The sequence below is a fragment of the Palaemon carinicauda genome, chromosome 32 (genome assembly GCF_036898095.1).
Source record: "Palaemon carinicauda isolate YSFRI2023 chromosome 32, ASM3689809v2, whole genome shotgun sequence".
Lineage (NCBI taxonomy): Eukaryota > Metazoa > Arthropoda > Malacostraca > Decapoda > Palaemonidae > Palaemon > Palaemon carinicauda.
Window position 1 is genome coordinate 59,006,897 of NC_090756.1, and position 7,500 is coordinate 59,014,396.

The following is a 7,500-nucleotide window of genomic DNA, read 5'->3' on the forward strand; positions in this document are numbered from 1 at the left end:
TACGATTCTGAAGACAAATTGATTTATATTCTAATCACAGAAAACCTGAATTTGACAGGTATAAGACAGACGTATTGTCATTGACTTCTATCTTTCTTCGTAGCCAAGTGGTATGTCACTGTACATACAAGTTTCTTGTACCAGAGTTCAATTCCCGGCCGGTCAAAAGCAATTGTCTTTGTGTGACTTCGCCTGGGCCTCTGATTCAGAGGTCGGTAAGAGAATCCAGACATTTATGTATCAGAATTATATATGGCTTTTTTTAATATGTAAAACACCTCTAAATGTCCAAAATCTATCATATATATATATATATATATATATATATATATATATATATATATATATATATATATATATATATATATATATATATATATATATATATATATATATATGTATATATGTATATATATATATATATATATATATATATATATATATATATATATATATATATATATATATATATATATATATATATATATATATATATATATATGTGTGTGTGTGTGTGTGTGTGTGTGTGTGTGTGCAGTAAATTATTATTATATCAGGAAAATCATTAAAGTTCTCACATGAGTCACTTTTATTATGAAAACACTTTAGTATTATCACATTATAATATATGAGATATAAAACGAATGTTGATGAATTGGTCAGGTTTATGAATAAATTTCTTGTCAACCACTTACTCTTGAGTGTAACAAGCAGATAACAGTTTTATTGTAAGACCTAATTCAGGTATACCTACCCACGCGTTCCTGGAAACTTATATACAGGGTGACCAAAAAATTTACTCACTTTTTGACTGGTGATTGCTAAGGTATTGTTTTTTGTTGTGTTTCAGACGTAACTTAATGGCATTAAAAATATTTGTTATAATATTTCATTACCTGATTTCAATCTAACTACTTGGGATTTTATTTATGTCAATAAAACCTACTGGGTAGTTATTGAGTAAATTTTTGGGACACCCTGTATTCATCCCAATTATCAGGTTAAAATAGATTGAGTGAAATTTTTTCAAATTTGGATTTAGCCTTTTTATATTTGGAACTTTTTATAATTACTTCAAAGTTAAGTAAGAACACCTTGTATATAACAGAAGCCTTTTGGCTTCGTTGAATCAAAATTCCTTTTGTTTCTCATTAGACAAAAAACAATTGTTGAGGAAAAACACTTCTCAGAGACATTTCCATTGGTCGGAGCATTTTCTTGGAATGAAATTGGTACAAGGGATACAACCACCTTAAAATATAAAGGGTTATTTAATATATTTACAAAAACTCATTTACCAAATTCTCTGTCATGAAATGTTCTTAAACACAAACAGTAAATCTCATACAATAGTTTCTAGTTAACGTTTAAGAAGTTCCCCTGTCATTCTTTTGAGAACCAAAACAAGAAAGATATCTGGTCTACATGGGGAGTTTTCTATGAAGGGAATGACCGGCTGAATAAACGGAGTTTGAGCGTAGCGAAAAATCTATTTTTAGGTGAGGTAGCATTGTCGTCCTGATGGAAGTTCCTTCATTAGTAGCTTCCTAGGTATTTTTGACTACAGTGATATATCCCAGAGAATTTACCGAAGGTATCCAGAATTCTAACTCCTGGAGCGAATATCTCTTAAAATTTTAAAAAGGGATATCACGTAATATTATTATTATTATTATTATTATTATTATTATTATTATTATTATTATTATTATTATTATCCAGGCTACAACCCTAGTTGGAAAAGCGAGATGCTATAAGCCCAAGGGCTCCAACAGGGAAAATAGCCCAGTGAGGAAAGGAAATAAGGAAATAAATAAATGAAGAGAACAAATTAACAATAAATCATTCTAAAATAAGTAACAACGTCAAAACAGACATGTCATATATAAACTATTAACAACATCAAAAACAAATATGTCATAAATAAACTATAAAAGACTCATGTCCGCCTGGTCAACAAAAAAGCATTTGCTCCAACTTTGAACTTTTGAAGTTCTACTGATTCAACCACCCGATTAAGAAGATCATTCCACAACTTGGTAACAGCTGGAATAAAACTTCTAGAGTACTGCGTAGTATTGAGCCTCGTGATGGAGAAGGCCTGGCTATTAGAATTAACTGCCTGCCTAGTATTACGAACAGGATAGAATTGTCCAGGGAGATCTGAATGTAAAGGATGGTCAGAGTTATGAAAAATCTTATGCAACATGCATAATGAAACTAATTGAACGACGGTGCCAGAGATTAATATCTAGATCAGGAATAAGAAATTTTAATAGACCGTAAGTTTCTGTCCAACAAATTAAGATGAGAATCAGCAGCTGAAGACCAAACAGGAGAACAATACTCAAAACAAGGTAGAATGAAAGAATTAAAACACTTCTTCAGAATAGATTGATCACCGAAAATCTTGAAAGACTTTCTCAATAAGCCTATTTTCTGTGCAATTGAAGAAGACGGAGACCTTATATGTTTCTCAAAAGTAAATTTACTGTCGAGAATCACACCTAAAATTTTGAAAGAGTCATACATATTTAAAGAAACATTATCAATACTGAGATCCGGATGTTGAGGAACCACCGTCCTTGACCTACTTACAATCATACTTTGAGTTTTGTTAGGATTCAACTTCATACCCCATAATTTGAAACATGCACTAATTCTAGCTAAATCTCTATTAAGGGATTCACCAACCCCAGATCTACATTCAAGGGATGGAATTGATGCAAAGAGAGTAGCATCATCTGCATATGCAACAAGCTTGTTTTCTAGGCCAAACCACATGTCATGTGTATATAGTATGAAAAGTAATGGGCCAAGAACACTACCCTGTGGAACACCGGATATCACATTCCTATAATCACTATGGTGCCCATCAACAACAACTCTTTGAGATCTATTACTTAAAAAATCAATAATAATGCTAAGAAACGACCCACCCACTCCCAACTGTTTCAGTTTGAAAACAAGGGCCTCATGATTAACACGGTCAAAGGCAGCACTAAAATCAAGGCCAATCATACGAACTTCCCGACCACAATCAAGGGATTTCTGTACAGCATTGGAGATTGTAAGAAGGGCATCACATGCTCCAAGGCCTTTACGAAAACCAAATTGCAAACTAGGGAGTAGATGATTACCTTCAGCAAACCTATTAAGACGTTTTGCCAGAAGACGTTCAAAAACTTTAGATAATATAGGAGTTATGGAAATTGGGCGGTAATCAGTGGGACTTGAGCTACCACAAACACATTTACATAGGGGAGTAACATTACCAATTCTCCAATTCTCAGAGGACGTATTCTTGACACGTCTCATGGCTATCTACACCCCTAATAGTGCTTTCGCTTCGAGGAGAAAAGTGGCAAGAATAAAGGAGAGTCGTTAAAGAGGCGACACTCCTACCGTACTGTAAATAGTGCGCCAAATCGCCACCGCGCAGCCCCACCAAGCCATTTTTTGTAGCTTTGTAGGTGTTGTAGATACAGTACCAGAGGGAGGGATTCATTATCCTTTTGTCAAAAAGATGGTGGGTCCCTCAGGACGACATGGTTACCTTACCCAAAAATAGATTTTTTGCCTCGCTCAAAATCCATATTTTGTGCTCAGGCCATGTCGTCGTGATGGAAGTTTACCAGAGCAGTAATGTGTCTGTGGATTTTTAATACTGCCGTTCATCTCGAGATACATTTTTCCTTTCGGTCTTCTAGACCTAGAGACACTTGATGTTACCGTTATACATCAGTCAGCTGATCATGGAATATGTCAGTGCTACCTGCCCCCTACAGGGAAGAGTCTGGGCACACTCAAGGAAAAACCCGAGGATTGTGAGTTCAAGGAAACAATCTAGCAAACAGCTTGTATATTAGTGTCATCATATACGTAAAGCATAGTTTGTACTTGGATGGTATTGACCTGTGCAGGTTACCTTAAATAGCAAAATGAAAAGTCTAGTACAATAAGTTCATACCTTTTTGCTTGGAACAATAGTAATCTTAGTTCCCAATATTTTCTTAAATATTAAAAGAATCAAGGATGCTCTGACTTTATTCCTAAACCAGAATGTTTGGGGCGAAAGAGACGCAAAGATTCCCCTTATTGTTTATTACAATAAATTTAGAAATCATAGTTGTATTTAATTACATATTACACTGAACAATTCTCCATGGAAGCATAAACAGTAATAACAGAAATAAAAACCATTTTCACCTAAAAAGGAAACACCAGCCACTCTATATGAAATAAAAATTTCACTATGTATTCTGTTGTTACTAGGAACACTGTGCATATATGTATGCCTGGCACTTGTGACAGTCTGATATGCTCAGTCACCCGTGTGAATAAAACAGTCTATAGTGTCATCACTAAACACAATAATCAACATGATATGCCTTGAGAGTCTATCATATACACCCTTCACTAAAAGTCCCAAATAGTGCACTGTTCTTCGCAGTAATAAAGCGGTAGGTTTTATTACACTGCCTGTCGCCACCATATGAAATTTTATTTCTTGTAATTGCTTCATGTAGTGTTTGAAGAAAACTCTGGACGACTTCCATCCAGTATAAGCACGAAAGCTTTCAAACGACAGCATCTGAAAGAGATTCAGAGACGAGGCAGCTTTTCTCGGATCATGACCTGCGGGTGTGCTGTCTGGATCCGCTCTGCGCATAAAATAGGTGATTTTCGCCCTTAACTGTTTCAAGGAAAACGTTGAACCGGAACTCTCCCCTGAAAAGCTGACCTCCCTTAAAGTCTGAATTTCTACGAAGCTAGACCTTTAGGCATTCCATTGGGCATAGGGATGCTTCTTCCTTCAGAGGACAGATTCTCCAGGGACCCCATCTCTTAGTGGGCAGCTCGTTCTTGGCGAGAAACGTCGGGTCCGGGAGGAGGTTCAGTTCTCCGCTGTCTGCGAACTGAATGTGGCCATCATCCCTCGAGAGGGCCACTATTTCACTAACTCTGGCTCTTGAGGCTATTGCAAATAAGGATATCACCTTTTGAATCAAGTCTTTCAGCGAGCAATCTTCATTGTTCAGGGTTGATGCTAGGTGAAGAACCTTATCCAAAGACCATGAAATGGGCTTTGGAGGAGCTGCGGGCCGAAGTTTAGCGCAGGCTTTAGGAATCTTGTTGAAGATTTCATTGGAAAAGTCTACTGGAAGGCGTAAAGCATTGGTCTGGCTATGGCAGATTTACATATAGTAATCGTATTCGCTGCTAAACCTTGTTCATGACGATGGATGAAGGACAAAGAGAAATCCGTAGAAATCTCCTTAGGTTTCTTCGCCTTGACAAAGGCCACCCACATCTTCCAGGAAAACTCATATTGTCTTCTTGTTGACTTTGACTTGTATTCTTCTAAGAAGTTAATACTGTCCCTAGAAATCCCAAACCGTTTCTTGACCGCTAAGGCGAGAAAATCGTGAGATGAAGGTTCTGGGTTTTCTCTGATGAAGCTGAGACAGTCTATTTCTGCACTTGCTGAATCAGAACTGTATCCAGCAACGGGATCAGTTTCAGGCGTAGTTCCATCACTAGAGCGAACCAGGTGGTGTTGGGCCACTTGTGGGCCACTATTGCTGCTGTCCCTCGAAAGGATCTCAGTTTGTCGAGGACTTTCGGCAGAAGTTGGTTGGAGGGAATAGGTAGATCTTGGACCATCTGTTCCAATCTATGAACATTGCATCCATTGCTTCCGCTAGAGGATCCTCGTACCGGGCTTCGTACTAGAGTAGCTTCTTGTTGTCGCTCATTGCGAAGAGGTCTATCTGCAGTCCTGGTACTTTGCGTAATATGAAGGAGAATGATCTTGTGTCTAGGGACCATTCTGACTCTATCGGGTTGATCCTGGATAGAGCGTCCACTGTCACATTGCGGAACCCTTGAAGGTGGACTGCTGACAAGAGCCATCTCTTCTTCTCCGCTAGACGGAGGATGGCCAGTATCACTCGGTTTATGTGAGGCGATCTCGAGCCCTTTCGGTTTAGGCATCTCATTATGACTTCGCTGTCTAGAACCAGACAGATGTGGATTGAGCAGCGGAGTTTCAGTTTCTTCAGAGAGAGAAAAACGGCCATGTCTTCCAGAAAATTGATGTGGAAAGTTTTGAAGAGGGGAGACCAGGTTCCGTGGACTTTCCGATGATGAGAGTGACCTCCCCACTCTTCTTTTGAGACATCCGTGTAAACGGTGACTGACGGTGGAGGTGGTTGTAAGGGTACCTTGTTCCTTAGGTTCTTGGCCTCCGACCTTGGCTTGAGTAGTGATCGCAGACGATTTGGTATCGGTCTTTGGAGATCTCTTCGAGAGTTTGATGGGTATTTTCTCCAAACTCCTGATGCATCTTTTAATTGTGCTTTCAATACTAGATCTGTCACTGAGGCGAACTGGAGGAACCTCAACGCTCTCTCTTGTTGCTTTCTTGATATCCTGGCTGATTGAAGGAGTCTTTTGATAGATCCTGCTATCTCTTTCCTCTTCTTTGACGGAATGGAAAGGCAGTGTGACTGCAAGTCATAGTGGACGCCCAGCCACTGAAACTTTTAAGCTGGAGATAATAGAGATTTTTTCCAAGTTGATCTTGAATCCTAAGTGTTCCAGTAACCGGATCGCTTCCTTGGAGGCTTGCATACACTCTTCCTCGGATGCTGCCCATACTAGCCAGTCGTCCAGGTAGGCTACCATCTGGATTCCCTTTAGGCGTAGTTGAAGAATGACTGCATTCGCAAAGTTAGTGAATACCCTTGGAGCTATGTTCAGACCAAAGGGCAGGCTCTGAAAACGTACTTTCTTTTTTGTAGTTTGAATCCCAGGTAGGGGGAAACTTGACGGCTGATTGGAATGTGCCAGTACGCATCCGTCATGTCTATGGAGACTGTGTATACACGTTTGGGCAAAAGGGTCTTGATGTGTTGAAGCGTCAGCATTTTGAACTTGTAGCTCACTATGAACTTGTTGAGTGGTGATAAGTCCAGAATGACTCCGAGTTTTTCCAAGTCATTCTTCGGAACACAAAATAGCCTTCCTTGGAATCTGATGGACTTCGCCTTCCTTATTACTCTTTTGTTCAAGAGTTCCTGAACATATTCTTCCAGTATGGGGATTGAATGTTGGATGAAATGAGGGAAGTTTGGTGGAGTTGAGCTCCAACTCCATCCTAGTCCGTTCTTGATTAGGCTGTGGGCCCAGGGATCAAAGGTCCAACGATCCCGGAAGAGGGAAAAGTCTCCCTCCTACCGGTAGCATCTCACTTTGAGTGCTGGTTGGAGGATTTACCTCCTTGGCCACGTCCACCTTTGTTGCCCCTACCTCTGAAAGGGCGTCTAAAGGAGCCTCGAAAGGAGCCTCGAGACTTCGGCCTAAAGGTTGTTGACTGCCTTTCGAGAACTGGGGTGAACACTTGCGATTGGGTCGCCAGCGTTTGGGGCACCAGTTGGAAGGTGGTGGGTGGTTGTGCCACCGTCTGGGGCACCGTGGCCACGGGAAGCTGTTGCT

General features: G+C 39.5%; 1 pseudogene; it reads right to left on the bottom strand.

The window, feature by feature from the left end:
* The window catches only part of LOC137625620 (uncharacterized), a 428,326-nt pseudogene that overhangs the window by 401,264 nt on the left and 19,562 nt on the right, over positions 1 to 7,500 (bottom strand).